Raw genomic sequence first — 16,799 nt, forward strand, 5'->3', positions numbered from 1 at the left:
GAAAAATTTTAAGTCAAAAAAGAAAAACTCTGCCTGCGAAAATTTTCCTAAGTTCCAAATGTCATTACCTTTACTTTTAGTGAGACAATATTTCTTCTTTTTCTTTTTTTGAGGAGTCTTGCCCTGTTGCCCAGCCTAGAGTGCAGTGGTGTGATCTTGGCTCACTGTAACATTCACCTACTTGGTTCAAGCAATTCTCCTGCTTCAGCCTCCCAAGCAACTGGGATTACAGGCACCCTCCACCATGCCCAGCTAATTTTTGTATTTTTAGTAGAGATGCCGTTTCACCATGTTGGCCAGGCTGGTCTCAAACTCCTGACTTCAGGTGATCCACCCGCCTCAGCCTCGCAAAGCGCTGGGATTACAGGTGTGAGCCACCGTGCATGGCTCTTTATTCCTCATCTGAATTTCTGTTTGAATTGAAACAACATAAAATCCTAATTTCGATAACATTATTTACATTTTTTATGTTAGCTGATAGAACCCGATGAGAGAAGGCAGCCTTTCCTCAACCTCACCCGGCAGTGGTGTGGCCTGCGACCTTCTGGACAGCATTGGGGGTGGGGATTTGTGGGGGTGTGAGCCCCCGGCTGGCTCAGCAGTGCGGTCGGGGCCTTTTCCCAGAGGCTTCTTAGCCCCAAGCCTGATTGTCCAACCCAAGTCTCCTCAACAGCGAGAGGCACATTGTCCTGCTGTGTAGAGAATCTTAGTTCTTCTGTCTCCTGCCGTATATTTTCAGGAGCTGGACAGCTCCCAGGTCCCATCCCCTGTCTCAGAAATGACTTCTCAAGTCATACCCTGCCGCAGCATTTTGTTAGCCTGTTTTCTTGTTGTTTTTTGTTTGTTTTGAGATAGGGTTTCACTCTTCTTGCCCAGGCTGGAGTGCAGTGGCACGACCTCGGATCACTGCAACCTCCGCCCTCTGGGTTCAAGCAATTCTCCTACCTCAGCTTCCTGAATAGCTGAGATTACAGGAACCTGCCACCATGCCCAGATAAGGTTTTTGTATTTTTAGTAGAGACGGGGTTTCACCATGTTGGCCAGACTGATTCCAAACTCCTGACCTCAAGTGATCCACCTGCCTCAGCCTCCCAAAATGCTGGGATTACCGGCATGAGCTACTGCATCCTGCTGAGCCTCTTTTGTGACAGTTGTGATTTGTTGGATCTAAGCCCAGTTTTGTTTTTACTCTGACTTGCTGTTTTATAAGCCAGCAGACTAGTTTAGACATTTTAATGGCATTACAGGTATGAGAAATCCCTGGGAAGAATTAGCCGACCAGGCAAGGTGTGTGGGGAGGGCATTGCATGGCATGTGGAAGTTTAGGTTATTTGGGATTACTAAGTTACAGCAATGGAATTTATGAATGAATTAGACGAGTGAGTGAATAAATGACTGAGTAAAGAAGACTTACCTGAGGCCGGGTGCAGTGACTCACACCTGTAATCCCAGCACTTTGGGAGGCCCAGGTGGGTGGAGCAGGAGTTTGAGACCAGCCTGACCTACATGGAGAAACCCCGTCTCCACTAAAAAAAAAAAAAAAATTAAAATAAATAAATAAATAAATAAATAAAAAATAAAATAAAATACCAAATTATCCTGGAGTGGTGGTGCATTTCTGTGATCCCAGCTACTCGAGAGGCTGAGGCAGGAGAATCACTTGAACCAGAGAGGCGGAGGTTGCGGTGAGCCGAGGTTACATCATTTTACTCTGTCGGAGACCATCCGGGACAGGTAGGCATGTCTGCCAGGGGTCTCTCGGCCTGCAAGAGGGTCCCAATACCTGGAAGAGGGAGTGCGCTTGGAAAAATAATAAAGACAGAGAGAAAGCGAGGCATCCGGAGGGCTGATAGGCTGTGCCTAAACAACAAATTTTATTTTTCAAAGGCCAGGAATAAATACACTTTCTTCTGCTCTGGTTTATGTCATAGCAAGAGGAAATGCAAATGTATACCTTACATGGCCTATACAAGAGAGAAATCAGATACACAATCAGTGGTTGTAAAAAGTAACAGAATTTCCTGTGATCACAAAGCTTGTTTACATCCAGACATTATTCGTCCTGGCTGCAGGTATTTCTGGTTTGATCTTGTTTTAGAACTGAGATGTGAAAAGGTTTTCAGGTTTTCCTCATCAGAACATCTTTTAACCAAATTCTCCTTTGTCTGCTCCCGACTCAACTTATCTCAACTTCCGCATTCAGGAGTCTCTGAGTCAGAAATCAAAGCCATCCCTTATGGTGGCATTTGCTTTGCAAATATCCCGACAGTTAAACCATTATCTAGGGTACAAGGTAAGTAAAGAAAAGGATTAAGGCTTATTCTTAAAGAGTCATAAAAAAGTTAAAAGGAGGAACTGGTTGCTGGCAGGGGGTCACTGGGTCTAGCAGCAACGCATAGTTTTAGGCCCAAACGATATTGTGGTTGATATTAGAAACTGATCATTCATCTTTAAGTTCCTATTTCCGGATAGCTCGACTGCCTCCAGTAGGGAACTGTGTTTGGGATCAAACTCACCGTATAGTGAGACTCACACCTTTTGGGGGTCTCACACGGGAATGTTCCCCACAGTACTCCCTCCTGGGTGACAGGAGGGAAACTCCATCTCAAAAAAAAAAAAAAAAGAAAAAAAGAAAAAGAAAGAAAGAAAAGACGACTTACCTGTAATTCCGAGGCCCAAGGCCCTCACCTTGAGTCAGGGCAGGAAAGATGACAGGTGTGGATGGAAGGGCATCGCTGCAGGTGCTCTTCCATCTGGCTGGAAACCCCGTGTGGACAGGCAATGCAGCCACAGCAGCTGGTGCGCTTCCCTCCTTCAGGGGCTTCCTGAGTCCAGGGCCATGCCATAGGCAGCATCTCAGGAAATCCAAAATGGAACATGAGGGACATGTCGTCACAGTTGAGCAATATGTACAGCAGTGGAGGTATCTAACAGGAAAGGCAGTTCTATGATTTTGGAGGCGTTTGGGTGTTTTTCTTTTTTGAGACAGGGTCTCACTCTGCTGCCCAGGCTGGAGTGCAGTGGTGCAATCACTGCTCACTGCAGCCTCGACCTCCCAGGCTCAAGCAATCCTCCCGCCTCAAGCTCCCGAGTAGCTGGAAGTACAGATGTATGTCACCACATCCGGCTCATTTTTGTATTTTTTGTAGAGACAGGGGTTCTGCCATGTTGCCCAGGCTGGTCTAGAATTCCCGGTCTCAAGCAGTCCTCCTGCCAGCCTCTCAGAGAGCTGGAATTACAAGTGTGAGCCCCCGCACCTGGCCAATAGTATGGGTCGTCTTTGTTTTCTTTTGTTTTGTTTTGTTTTGTTTTGTTTTGTTTTGTTGTTTTTTGAGACAGAGTCACCCAGGCTGGAGTGCAGTGGCATAATCTTGGCTCACTGCAACCTCTGCCTCCTGGGTTCAAGCGATTCTCCTGCCTCAACCTCCTTAGTAGCTGGGATTACAGGCACCCACCACCGCATCCAGCTAATTTTTGTATTAGTAGTAGAGACAGGGTTTTGCCATGTTGGTCGGGCTGGTCTCGAATTCCTGACTTCATGATCCACCTGCCTCTGCCTCCCAAAGTGCTGGTGTTACAGGCATCAGCCACCGTGCCTGGTTAGTATAGTTTTTTGAAAGACAAAATGGTTTTCAAATCATGAATCAAAAGAACAGTAGCTAAATGAAATTAAAGTCCATGTTATTAAGGAAACATCACATGCCAATGCTTCCTGTGAGGCAGATGGCACAATTGATCTTCAAAGGCTCATGTGGAATTGATATGACCTTGCTAAGTTCTCCAGCCCTATTTCAGATTCAAAGATTTACATTTTTTGGAATCAACCAATTAATTGATAAAACATCCTAGTCCACATCCTGACCTATTATAAATATTTGAAAGCACCTTCGTCTAGACATTGGACAATTAGTTGAAAATCCTAGACAGTTAAGCAGGTGATTTATAATGTTTGTGGACATTGAGATGCAGGGAAGGGCCAGGGATGGTGGCTCATGCCTGTAATCCTAGCACCTTGGGAGGCTGAGGCATGTGGTTTACCTGAGGTCAGGAGTTTGAGACCAGCCTGGCCAACTTGGTGAAACCCTGTCTCTACTAAAAATATAAAAATTAGCCAGGATTAGTGGCACATGTAGTCCCAGCTACTCAGGATGCTGAGGCAGGAGAATCACTTGAACACAGGAGGCAGAGGTTGCAGCATTGAGCTGAGATCATGCCACTGCACTCCAGCCTGGGTGACACAGCAAGACTCTATCTTAAAAAAAAAGAAAAAAAAGGTCTGGCATGGTGGCTCACACCTGTAATCCCAGCACTTTGGGAGGCTGAGGTGGGCAGGTCACGAGGTCAGGAGTTCAAGACCAGCCTGGCCAACATGGTGAAACCCCGTCTCTACTAAAAATACAAAAATTAGCTGGTGTGGTGGTATGTCCCTGTAGTCCCAGCTACTCAGGGTGTTGAGGCAGGAGAATCATTTGAACCCAGGTGGTGGAGGTTGCAGTGAGCTGAGATCACACCACTGCACCTGAGCAACAGAGCAAGACTCCATCTCAAAAAAACAAAACAAAAAAAAATTCAGGGAGGGTGTGACTTTCAGAACTTAGAGCAGGCACATATTCAGTGTTAACATCACCCAAGAATCCAGCAGCTCCCTGTCACCTGCTGTGCAGCAAATTCTGGACCCCATGGAGATGGAGACACAAACTGCCACCTTCAGAAACTTTAGTTCCCCAAAAGTCCTCGCACTTCAGAATGTCACATCCTGCCAGGGGTTTTCTTCTCCTCCGAGACTTGCTTCTGGTGGTATTGTTAGCCTGGCTGCCTCTCAGGTGGGAGTGCAGCTGGGAGAGATGCATGTTCATGTCATGCAACACGAATTCAAACAATAAAACAGCCACACCACCTGTGGAGGTTTGTTTTGCAGACTGAGACTTAGGCACAGATGAATGAATGCACTCACAACCAGTACAGTGATTTCGAATGGGGTGCGAATGTTTGTTAACTGCTTTTAGAGGGCGGTTTTAGCAAACCCGGCCGTGACTCCCTGTACCTTCTTATATTTGTTTGGTATAGATTGAATAATAGAGGCTTTAAGTTAACACACTTGTGGGTAATTAACATGGTTGAAAGAGTGGTTTTGAATGATAAAAGTTTTTGGTTTGCGGCCCAGACAAAACACCCTTCACGTGTTATTCCCCTTTGACCTCCTGCTGAGAGGGCTGTTCAGCACAGGGTTTACATGAGTGAACAGTTAGAATAGAGACAAAGGGATGTGGGTAAACAGACCACTGGGGAAGCTTGATTGTTCCTACCTTTCACCCTACGACTTTTACGAATTTTATGCTAAAATTTTAGCTGAAAGAACTGGTTGCCTTTAGCCCATTCCATTAAAACTTTTTGGCCAGCCGGGCATGGTGGCTCAAGCCTGTAATCCCAGCACTTTGGGAGGCTGAGGCAGGTGGATCACGAGGTCCAGAGACCAAGACCAGCCTGGTCAACATCATGAAACCCCGTCTCTACTAAAAATACAAAAAAAATTGCTGGGCATGGTGGTGCGTGCCTGTAGTCCCAGCTACTCTGGAGGCTGAGGCAGGAGAATTGCCTGAACCCAGGAGGCGGAGGTTGCAGTGAGCCGAGATCGCACCATTGCACTCCAGCCTGGGTAGCAAGAGTGAAACTTCGTCTCAAAAAAAAAAAAAAAAAACTTTTGGCCTGCCAAAGGTTTGAGACTATACATTTCTAACTTTCCCTAATATTTTCCTCCTGTTTTGCCAGCCAACCCGAGTAAATCCCAATGCATGGTGAAAACCACATTTGGAATATTTTAGCTGCTGGCTGTGTGGAAAATCACTTGCATCCCCAATATTCAACTATAAAAAGACAAGTATTTATACTGAAGAGCACAGAATTTTGTGACTATAATAAAAGATAATATGAGAGACTCCTGGCAAAATTTGATGCATGAAAATGCTCATACATAGATTGCAGACAAACATGTACATGTTAATGGAAGTGCCAGTCACACTTTGGATCTTGTAATCAGGAGGCCGTCATTGCACCCTGTGAACGTGAGAACCTAGTTCCAAATCAGCTACTGCCAACAAGCTTGGGTCATGTGCTTGGTCACAGCCTCCGCTAGCCTCATAATCTTTGTCTTTTATTTTTATCTTTGAGATGGAATCTTGCTCTGTTGCCCAGGCTGTAGTGCAGTGGAGCGATCTCAGCTCACTGCAACTTCTGCCTCCCAGGTGTTGAAAATTCGTGCTTTGAATGAAGAGACCCCCCAGACAGGCTTTGTGTGGGTAACATGGCTGTTTATTCACCTGGGTGCAGGTCGGCTATGGGTGAAAAGGGTGTTAGCAAAGTGCAGTGGGATGCGAGTTGGTTTTACAGGTTTGGGGCGGGCAGTGGAAAGTCACAGAGTAAGATCAGTTACTGGTGGGGTAGGGGCAAGGAGTGTACATGACCACAAGTTCAGTTACAGTGGCGGCTGGGGTGAGGCAGAAGAGCAGTTAAGATGACAGGATGGGTGAGAGGCATTCAGATTATCATAAGAACAGTTGAGATGGCAGGGTTGGGTGAGGGGCTTGTCTGGGGAAGCTCTGCTGGGCACTCAGAGACAATGGCGAACGAAGGTGGGGGGATGGGAGACGATCAGCCCAGGCAGACAGGACTTCAGGCTTGCATATGGAGACCTGACATACCTGTCTTTAGCTATATAGAGAGAAAGAATTAGAGAAGAGAGGGTGAGCACAGGTTTCTGGGGGTGAGGATGAAGTTTCTTAAGGTTACTTCATGCTTGACAGGGGACTGTGGGGGGCACGTAAAATATATATTTTTTTTGAGCGGGGGAGACAGGGTGGAAATGGGAACAGGACAGGTGTGCAAATAAGGAAGGTCTGGACAATACGTTCTGCCTTACGAATGCTTAAGCTGCTGGGGGACTTAGAGGCACTCCGCGGTACTGTGGGTCGTCCAGAGCAGCATCTGCTGATTTGTGGTCACCTGGATGTGGTTTTGTATGAATTGGGAGACTAAGCAGAAGATACAGGGTCTGAACAGGAGAAGAAGAAAGATGGGTATTAAAGGAGTAAGGATTGGGAGGAGCCGTGACTCCAGTTAGACAGCGTCTGTCCAGCCAGGTCCAGAATAACCATTTGCCTGATTAGTGTGCTTTTGGGCTCTGTCTCTTCATTTATTGATGTCATTACATATGAGGCCACGCTGCTTTACATATTAACAACATTTTTTCTGGAGCTTTGGACCTGAAAGCCAAGGGAACCAGCAAGGGCTGCTGCCATTACAGGGCTTGGTGGGGTAACTGTGTGGAGGGAGAGCTTTTGTTTTCATGGCGTGTGAGGAAGTGTGCGATATCTATAAGCAACCACTCACTTTTATTAACAAGATTGTGTTTGAGCAGAGAACGGGAGCCAGATGAAGAGTGAAATGTCAGCTGTAATTGCCTGGAGGAAACGTGTAAACCGGCAACTTAAAGAAAAGCAGGGCATGTAAAAGTAAATGAGTGCAGTGAATTTGGGCACAGTTAGGAAATAATAGAAACAGACTTTTTGAGGTGTGGTTTAAGCAGTAGGGGTGACTGCTTACAGCTGGAGAAGGTGAGGGGCTGAAGGTAAGTGTGTGAGGTGTAAAGACAAAACTTTGGAGGCAGTGAGAGCAGGAGGATAAGTGGGGCAGAGCCTGTGACTTTGAGGGATTCTAAGAGTATCAGGGCAGCAGCTGCTGCTGCACATTGTCATGAGGGCCTGTCCAGGGCTGTGAGCTTAAGTTGTTTGGATAAGAAGGCTGCAGGCCATGGGCCTAGATCCCGTGTGAGAATCCTGACCGCACAGCCCTGGACTTTAGCAGTATAGAATGAAAAAGTGTTGAAACAGGTTGGGGAGAGCTAGGGAGGGAGTAGTTTTTAGAGCTGTTTTTAAGGAGCAAAAGGAGGAGTGAGGAAAGGATTTGGGATTAATTGGGTTGGATAAGTTTTCTTTAGTCAGTTTATACAATGGCTCAGTTAGAATAGCAAAACTTGATATCCTGAGGTGAAGTAGCAACCACACCCAGGAAGGAGATAAGCTGTTGTTTGGTGGAGGGGGTTGGGGTTAGGGAAATTTACTGGATGTGGTTGGCAGGGGGAGCACATGTATGCTGATGAAGGATTACAACAGATGGGAAGAAATTTGGGCTTTGGAAGGGGATATATGATGCCCCTTTGAGTACAGATGCCAAAGAAGCAGACGGGTGAATTAAAAGGCCATGTTTCAACAGACAGGTGATAACAGGCTTTACTTGTAAAGGCTGCTGTGGGATGGGGTACAGGGCTGGGCAGGGTAAGGGTGGTTAGGTTCTAAGGGGATGAGGAGAGGTCAGTGACTTGTAGCAACGGATGGGAAGGTGGTGTTTTACACCCTAGGCTTAAGGTTGGGGGACATAAGGGGAGCTATTGAGGGAGGTATGGGTTTGGGGAGTAGGGTGGCAATGAGGTGTTGAAGAGGGAGACCCAGGCATCTCAGATCAACTTCCCTTTTCCTAAGACTGTAAACTTCCCCTTTTCATTCCCAAGACTGTAGACTGAGACCCTTTTCATATGTTAAGCTATAAACCTAAGATTCTTCCAGGTAACATCTAAAGTATAAGCCTATATAAAGAGGGAAACTTCTTTTGTTAGGCGAGCTTGGATACTAGGCAAATATGCCACCTGGCTTCTGGTCGAATAAACTCCTTCCTCCAATATTCGGTGTTCAAGAGATCTGTTTCCTGTGGCCGCTCCTGCAACAGTGTAGCTGTAGCCCAGGAACAGTCAAGGAGGCAGACAATTTCCCTAGGATGTCCCGGCCTAACAGGGAAACTGGACAGGTGGGGATGATTAGGAAAGAACGTGGAAGGCAGTGCTGGGCTGATTGACATCAGATGTGGGGAGTTTTGAGTGACCTGGAGGCCTGGCCATCAATTCCCACAACAGCATGGCAGCCAAGGGGACAGGTCCTTGAAAAGAAGGCAGCATGGGGTGGGTGCCTCCGTGCTGATTAAGAAGGGGATGGACTTGACCTCCACATAAGAGTTACCCTAATTTTGGCATCTGTGAACGTCCAGGGGGCTTCTGAGATGGTCGGTCAGCATCAGTCTTTAGCTGCCAAGCCGAGGGTTGGAGCTTCAAGAGCTCTGGGAGCAGCAACCTGAGTTGGACAGTTGACTTTCTGTGGGGGCCCCACACAGACGGGGCAAGGCTCAGGAGGAGTCCTAGGCTGCAGGCATTCCTTGGCCCAGTGGCCAGGTTTCTGACATGTGAAGAAATGTCGGCTGGAGCCGCTGCAGTCTGGGTTCTCTGAAGTCTCTGTGAGCCGGTGGCGTGGCTGGGGTTTGTCTTACGGACGAGGCAGCATCTGCAGTTCTGAGATGTGTAGCCGGGCAGATTTCTCCCTGTTATTGAATACCTTGAAGGTGAGGTTGCCTAATTCCTGTTGCGGGGTTTGAGGGCCAGATTTTAATTTTTGTACCTTTTTGTAATGTTGGGGTTCACTGGGTGATAAAATGCACATAAAGCGCTTTTTAGGGGTGAGAGTAGAAGTAAGGATGGCATTTAAGTCACTCCAGGTGGGATTATTGGACTGGGTGAAGTATTGGAGGATCTGATGAAAAGGAGCCTAACCGGTGGTCGATTTGGGAAAGGTCAGATAAAGGGAAGAAACATCACCCTAACTGTGCCTTTGGCTCCAGCCACCTCTGGAAGGCGGATTGTCGGGCAGGGGTGCAGGAGGCAGCTGCAGGACTAACTGTAAACCAGCCACGTACAAGGTGGGGAGGTGACAGGAGGGGCATGAGGAGGCGGGTTGTGGGCAGAGGAAGAGGAGGAAGGCTCTGGGGTGGGGTTAGGTCCCGGATGAGGGCCTGGTTCACAGGCGGGAAGGAGAAAGGTTGGAAGGTTGATGGACAGGGAGGATTTTGACTAACCTACAGAGGAAGGAGGGGCAGACAGAAGCAAAGAGAAGAAGTAGACTAGAGATTAGGGAGGGATAGGTGTGTAAAAAAAATGCCTGAACTTAGGGAATTTCAGACCGTTTGCCCATGTTGTGATGAAAACAGTCTTAATTTCATAAAATACAGGTGAAAGGTGCCAATTTTTTGCCAGTTGGAGCCATTGTTTCACTTGTATTGCGACCATGCAGTGGCCCAGTAAAGAGAACACAGTGTTTACAGAGACATTTGGGTTTTAAGTTAGGGCACAGTTGGAGAGGTTTAAGGTTCTTTCGAACACAGGCCAGTGGAGAGGAGGGAGGGATAGAGGATGGACTATTGCCCATGGTTCTGGAAAGACAGCAGAGACAAGGAGAACAGGCACGCATCCCAGCTGCTCAACAGGTGTCCCTCGGTGAGCCTGCGTTGAACCTCGTCGTTAGTGAGCAGTCAAAAAAAGCATCTTGAATGTTGACCTGCCACCAATATCGGCCCTGAGCCTGGTGGGTGAGTGACTAGGGTGAACGTCTCCATGATAGTCAAACTCCTGGGGAACCTGGGTACAAGGATCCATGACCTACATAGGGTTTTTTGGGTCCCAAACCTCATGGAAGAACCTGGTTTACCTGATTTTCCTTGTGTTTGCTGTGGAAAGACGATGAAACCGAAAGGGGGAGGAAGTGGAAAGGAAAAAATAAAAGAATGAGAAAGCAAAAATGTGTGACTGCTTACCAAAACAGCCAGTGGTGTGTGTTTGGGCTGGTCTGATGACCGGGGTCAGGTCGGTAGGTCGATCTCTTCATGGAGGGAGCACAAGAGCAGGGACGGGGGTCTGGTCTCCTGTAGGAGTTTCTCCATCCTGGGTTTTGGTACCAAAATGTTGAAAATTCGCGCTTTGAATGAAGAGACCCCCACCCCCCCGACAGGCTTTGTGTGGGCAATGTGGCTGTTTATTCACCTGGGTGCAGGTCGGCTAAGGCCGAAACAGCGTTAGCAAAGGGTAGTGGGATAGGAGTTGGTTTTACAGGTTTGGGGCGGGCCGTGGAAAGTCACAAAGTAACATCTGTTACAGTGGTGGGTAGGGGCAAGGAGTGCACATGACCCCAAGTTCAGTTACAGTGGCGGTGCGGTGAGGCAGAAGAGCAGTTAAGACGACAGGATGGGTGAGAGGCATTCACATTATCATAAGAACAGTTAAAATGGCAGGATTGGGTGGGGGGCTTGTCCGGGGAAGCTCCGCTTGACACTCAGGGACAATGGTGAATGTGGGGGGCAGGGGTTGGGAGACGATCAGGAGGTAAGCAGGACTTCAGACTTTCAGGTTCCAGGTTTACCTATGGAGACCTGACACCGGGTTCCAGCAATTTCCTGCCTCAGTCTCCCGAATAGCTGGGATTATAGGTGCCCGTCACCACACCCGGCTACTTTTTGTGTTTCGGTAGAGACGGGGTTTCTCCATCTTGGCCAGGCTGGTCTTGAACTCCTGGCCTCATGATCCACCTGCCTCAGTCTCCCAGAGTGCTGGGATTACAGGTGTGAGCCTGTATGAGGTGCCTGACCACCTCATAGTCTTTGTCTGAAATACAGGGGCAGAAGTATTCTTCCCAGGGCGGTCCAGGGTCCAGTGAGACGAGTTATCAGGTCTCTCAGCAGAGTGACTTAGACAAGGGAGATCCACAGATCTCCTCTTTCCACAGTTGCTCAGAGCGATTGTGGGTGAGACTGGAAAATAGCCCAGGTGGGAGAGTGGCCGTGTGCAGGGAGGAGGTGACCTGGTGAGAGACCCAAGCATCTAAGATCACCTCACCCTCGACTTCCACACTGCATTTCAATAGAAGTAAAGGCTGGCCAACCGGGCGCCACCTTATAGATCGCAGGCATGGCTTGGGGGAATCTTTCCGGAAGGTGTTCTTTTAACTTAAATGAGTTCAAGCCCCCACCCACACCTACTCCATGGACCAAGACCCTTTCCCATGTAATTTCTAGAACGGTAACCCCAATACCCTTTCACGTGTCATATCTGGAGTTGTAAGCCTCTGCAAAGCCAGGCTTCTGATTGTTAGAGGAGCTTGGCCATCAGGCAGTTACGCCGCCTTGCTCTAGCGCGCCCTCTCCTGGTGGCCGGGGCACTGCAGGGCCCTCGCGCTCACAGCGCTGGCGGAGGCTGCGCGCCCTCTGGTGGCCGTCCCACTGCACCACTTGAAGTCGGAGCGCGGAGTGTTCAGCGTCATCGTTCTGGAAATGGAAACTGACATGAAGCCCACTAGACCGTGTGTTTATAAAAAGGAAGAAGGGACAATTAATTGGAAACCATAGGAATGAAATAAACATGGATGCACGTTTTACAACTGATGGAAAAATTCATTCAACATAGTCTTTGCACTTAACATGCAAAACCGTCAGAGGCATCTTAACCGTAATGACTTTATTTTAAATAAAAGCTTTAGAAAAAGCTAAATCTGGGCAGGGTGCAGGGCTCATGAATGTAATCCCAGCACTCTGGAAGGCCAAGGCGGGAGGATCACTTGAGATCAGGAGTTCAAGACCAGCCTGGGAAAATATTGAGATCCTCATGCCTACAAAAAATATATAAATTAACTGGCATGGTGGCTCGTGCCTGTGGTCCCAGCTACCCAGGAGGCTGAGGTGGAAGGATCGCTTGAGCCCAGAAGTTTGAGGCCGCATTGAGCCAGCCATGATCACACCACTGCACTCAAGCCTGGAAGACAGAGTGAGACACGCTCGCTCTCTCTCTCTTTCTCTCTCTCTCTCTCTCTCTCTCTCTCTCACACACACACACACACACACACACACAAGATTAAATCTGTCGGATCATATATTTAGGGATTGAGCACCTTTGGTTATAAAATATTTATGGTTGCAGGAACAAGTTAATAACTAAATAAAGACCCAAAACTTATAAAAATATACCAGTACTTTAAGCCAAAAGTATTCTTAATTTAAAAATAAGTTTTAAAGGTAATAGTACACTAATAAATTATTGTTAAAATCAATAGTAACAAAGAAAGGTAGCAATACTAATAGCCTGACACAAACTGATTACAATCCTTCATAAGAGACAACACTATTCTTAATAACCTATATAAACAAATATTAAGTAATTCTGTTTGTACGTTAATGTCTGGCCATCAGCATGGCTAACATGGGGAAACGCAGTCTCTACTAAAAATTAAAAAAAAAATAGCTTTGCACAGTGGCAGTATCATAGCCAATGAGGTTTATCTGAGGTGCAATTATGGCTAATTGAAAACTTTTCCCAACACCCCACAATGATGACTGAAAATATAGTCGGCGTTGGCAATTTTTGGAAGTTTCTACAGGAATGGAATTTAAAAAATTAAAAAATAAAAATAAATTAAAATGGAAAAGAAATACAAAACGATTAGCTGGACATGGTGGTGTACACCTGTAATCTGCCTAACTTGGGAGGTTGAGGCAGGAGAATCCTTAAACCCAGGAAGCAGAGGTTTTAGTGAGCCGAGATCATGTCATTATGACAAGAGTAAAACTCCGTCTCAAATTTTTTTTTTTTTTTTTTTTTTTTTAAACAGGTGCGTTCCTCCTCTTGCTTTCTGAGGACTCCCTGCTCCGTCATTTAGTAGTGGCTAAGAAACTCTTTTAACGTCACTAGACTGTGCGACTTGCCGTAAATTCCATTTCGTGTGAGATCCAAAATCCTGTTGCTGGGGCCTGGGACAAGACCCCTCTTCTGGAGACAAAATTATACTAATTCTTCTCTTTTTTTTTGAGCCAGTCTTGCTCTGTTGCCCAGGCTGGAGTAAAATGGCATGATCTCGGCTCACTGCAGCCTGTGCCTTCCAGGTTCAAGTGATTCTCCTGTTTCAGCCTCTTGAGTAGCTGGGATTACAGGTGCCTGCCACCACACTGGCTAGTTTTTGAATTTCTAGTAGAGACAGGCTTTTCCAATGTTGGCCAGGCCAGTCTCGAACTCCTGACCTTAGGTGATCCACGTGTCAGCTGCCTAAAGTACTGGGCTTATAGGCGTGAGCTACCTTGCCTGGCCGGCTTGTATCCTTGGTGATTGCTTGGATATGGAGGGTGGAGGAGGAGGCGTGACATGCAGATATCGCTCTTGGATTACCACCTGGGATATGAGGCACAAGGCTCTATTATTGATTTGAACCATAAGAGAGCCAGCAAATAGCTTGAGGTGGTGTGGATCAACATGCTGTTTTCATGAGCGCCTGGGTGCAGACGGGCTGAGGCCTAAAATGGTGTCAGCCCCAAGCGAGGGTGAGGCTGGGGTTTTCTAATCTCCTGTAAATGGGACGTGTTCCAGTCTGATGTAACTGCTCCGTGGTACCTAGACGGCTTCTCTCCTGATCTTAGGGGCTCCTTGTCTTCCGGCCTGCCTTTTTCTGGCTTCTGCTCGCTTGCTGACCTATGCTGCTGGTGCACGTGGTTTGTACCTTGGGATCAAGCCTGAGGAGGGAGTAGTTATTCCCCCAAGCTTTCAGGCCCTGGGGAGAATCTTTCATTAGGGAGAGTAGGCTGGCTGATTCTTCTTTGTTAGGCACAACTTGGTTTTGCAGGTGCAGTGGGGTGCCTCAAGCCGAAAGCTTTACTTCTGGTATGGGCCAGACCCCAAGTGGCCGTTCCTGTGACTGCCAGGCCACTTTGAGCCTGAGAGACAGTTTTATCTGGCCTCTGTCCGGCATATGTTTGTGGATGCCTTCTCTGTGTTGGCAGATCTGGGGGTCCACCACATAGGATCCCGTGAAGAGATCTCAAAGGTCGTTAGTCCACTGCATTTATCACATCACTTCCACAATCAAGGATGTATAAAATATAGAGGAGTATGTAGTGATAAGGTTGATGGTGCACGTGTGCCAGGCAGTGTTTTAGTTCCTTGAGACACCAAGGAGTTGAGACAATCCTTTGCCTTAGAGTTTTGCCTCTCTAAGTCCTGCTATTGCGAGCTGTGTGTGTTAAAATGTCTGATTTATCAGGCGGGATCTGGGCTGTCTGTAAGCTTAGGTGAGGGGAGGCTGGTGTCCAGCAAGTATCCAGTACCCCCTCAACATCCCAGTTCTTCTCCACCAATCTTCCAATTCTAGGACTGATGCAGAGGCCCTCAGAGCGACTTAAGAGGGGAAGTAGTCAGTGTGCTCTGTGGCTAGCTTGTTTGGGAGCGTACATTGTAAATTCTCTCCCGACAAAACGTTGGAAACAGTGTTTCAGCTTGAGTTTCTCGTAAATGGCTTGCAGTCGTATAAACCAGAGCATGCATACCACAAGGCAACATGAGGGTCCCTCTACCACCCTTTCTCCCAGTGGCCTAAGTGGGCATCTACACAGAATAATGTGTACAGCCTCACTGTGTGAAAGTCCAGTGCTTTGTGCTTGGAGTGTCATCAGGGAAGGGCCCCTGACTTGGAAGGTTGCCGAGCTGCCGCGGAGGGAAGGAGGGGGCGTGCGGTGCTGCTGGGTCTGTGTCTCGCTCTATGACATGAGTCATGAGATAGCCTTGGTTTCATGAAGACCTTGGGTGTCCCAGCTCACCTTCAGCCCTGAGCAGCCTGATGCAGGTGCTGGGCCCTGGTTCTGGAGGTGAGAATATAGCGTGGGCTTCCACCGCATGACTGACACAGTGGGCATTCAGGTGCCTATTTGGGGACTGCTATGGAGTCCTGTGCCAGATGCACTGGTGCACAGCTGGGAGCCAAGGGTCCCTGCTTTTGCTAGAGAATCTGAGCAGATGTAAAGTGTTAAGGTTAGTGGTAGGGTTAGGGGTTAAGTTTAGGGTTGGTGTTGGGGTTTTGGAGTTGGGGTCAAGGGTCAGGGCTAAAGAGTAGGATGAGGAATTGGGGTAGGGGTAGGGTTAGGGTCACAGGGTTAGGGTTTAGGGTTAGAGGTTAAGGAGGTGAGGGTGAGGGTAATCAGCAGATTACTAAAAGCAATTCTGCTTCACTTCAATAACAACCTTCTCCAACTCATTTTGTCTCCACAAACTTATTTTTCCAAGAAGAATCCCAGGCTTCTTAAAGCACCCAGTGACTTTTCACACCTTAAATCTGTGAAATTCTCTCTTCTGCCGTATGCATAGTTCAAACATACAAGGCGAGGCAAAGCCAGACGCCTTCCTGAAGGGACCCGAAAAATTCCTCTCTTTCTCTCTCTGGAACGAAATGAATTCCTCTCTTTCTCTTTTTGGACAAAAATGAATTCTCTGGATCATCAGTGCTAACCTTCAAAAGCCAAACCCGTTTGTGAGATCTCCTTTAAGACTACTGTAGCCCCAAGTGTTTATATGATATTAATTTAGTATTTCTATTAATATAAGGGAAAATGTTTAAATCTGTCTATGCCACATGTGCCTCTGGCTTATTGCCCAGTTAATTGTTGCCTCAGGCTAAACTTTGGTTTCTGTCTCTAATTTTTGTTGGAAAGAATATAACTGATCTCAAAACATCTGCTTTTATTTTAGGGACTCGTGCCGCCATCTCCATTCCTCCCTCTTTTCTTGTGGTCTGTGTGGAAGTTCTTTAATGTGAACATTTTGACCACCTTCTCACTCCCATGTCCACTGTCAGCACATTCAGACTTACCCAGCCAAGGCTCTCATCTTAGACCAGGGATTTTTTAGGGATCCTTATTTTGCTATGATATGGTTGGCACTCCTTTGACTCACTGTATCACCCTAGAGTTCTTTTCATTTTAGGAGCCCAAGAGGGCAGAAAAAGAAGTAGATGAGCAATCAAACCTGAGTGGAGAGAGAGAGTCCCATTGTGTTAAGCAACATTGCAGAACATCGTATGTAGTAATCTAGCAGATGAGCCACCTGGCTGCTGAGCACACATGCC

The 16,799-nt window shown here is 47.3% G+C and overlaps 1 non-coding gene across 1 annotated transcript; it reads left to right on the plus strand.

Moving 5' to 3' along the window:
* Positions 1 to 13,157: 13,157 nt before the first annotated feature.
* LOC141583818 (U4 spliceosomal RNA) lies at positions 13,158 to 13,298 on the plus strand. The gene has a single exon (XR_012516714.1). It is a non-coding gene; the product is annotated as a U4 spliceosomal RNA (small nuclear RNA).
* The last annotated feature ends 3,501 nt before the right edge of the window (positions 13,299 to 16,799 follow it).

Source organism: Saimiri boliviensis, chromosome 2, assembly GCF_048565385.1.
Source record: "Saimiri boliviensis isolate mSaiBol1 chromosome 2, mSaiBol1.pri, whole genome shotgun sequence".
NCBI lineage: Eukaryota > Metazoa > Chordata > Mammalia > Primates > Cebidae > Saimiri > Saimiri boliviensis.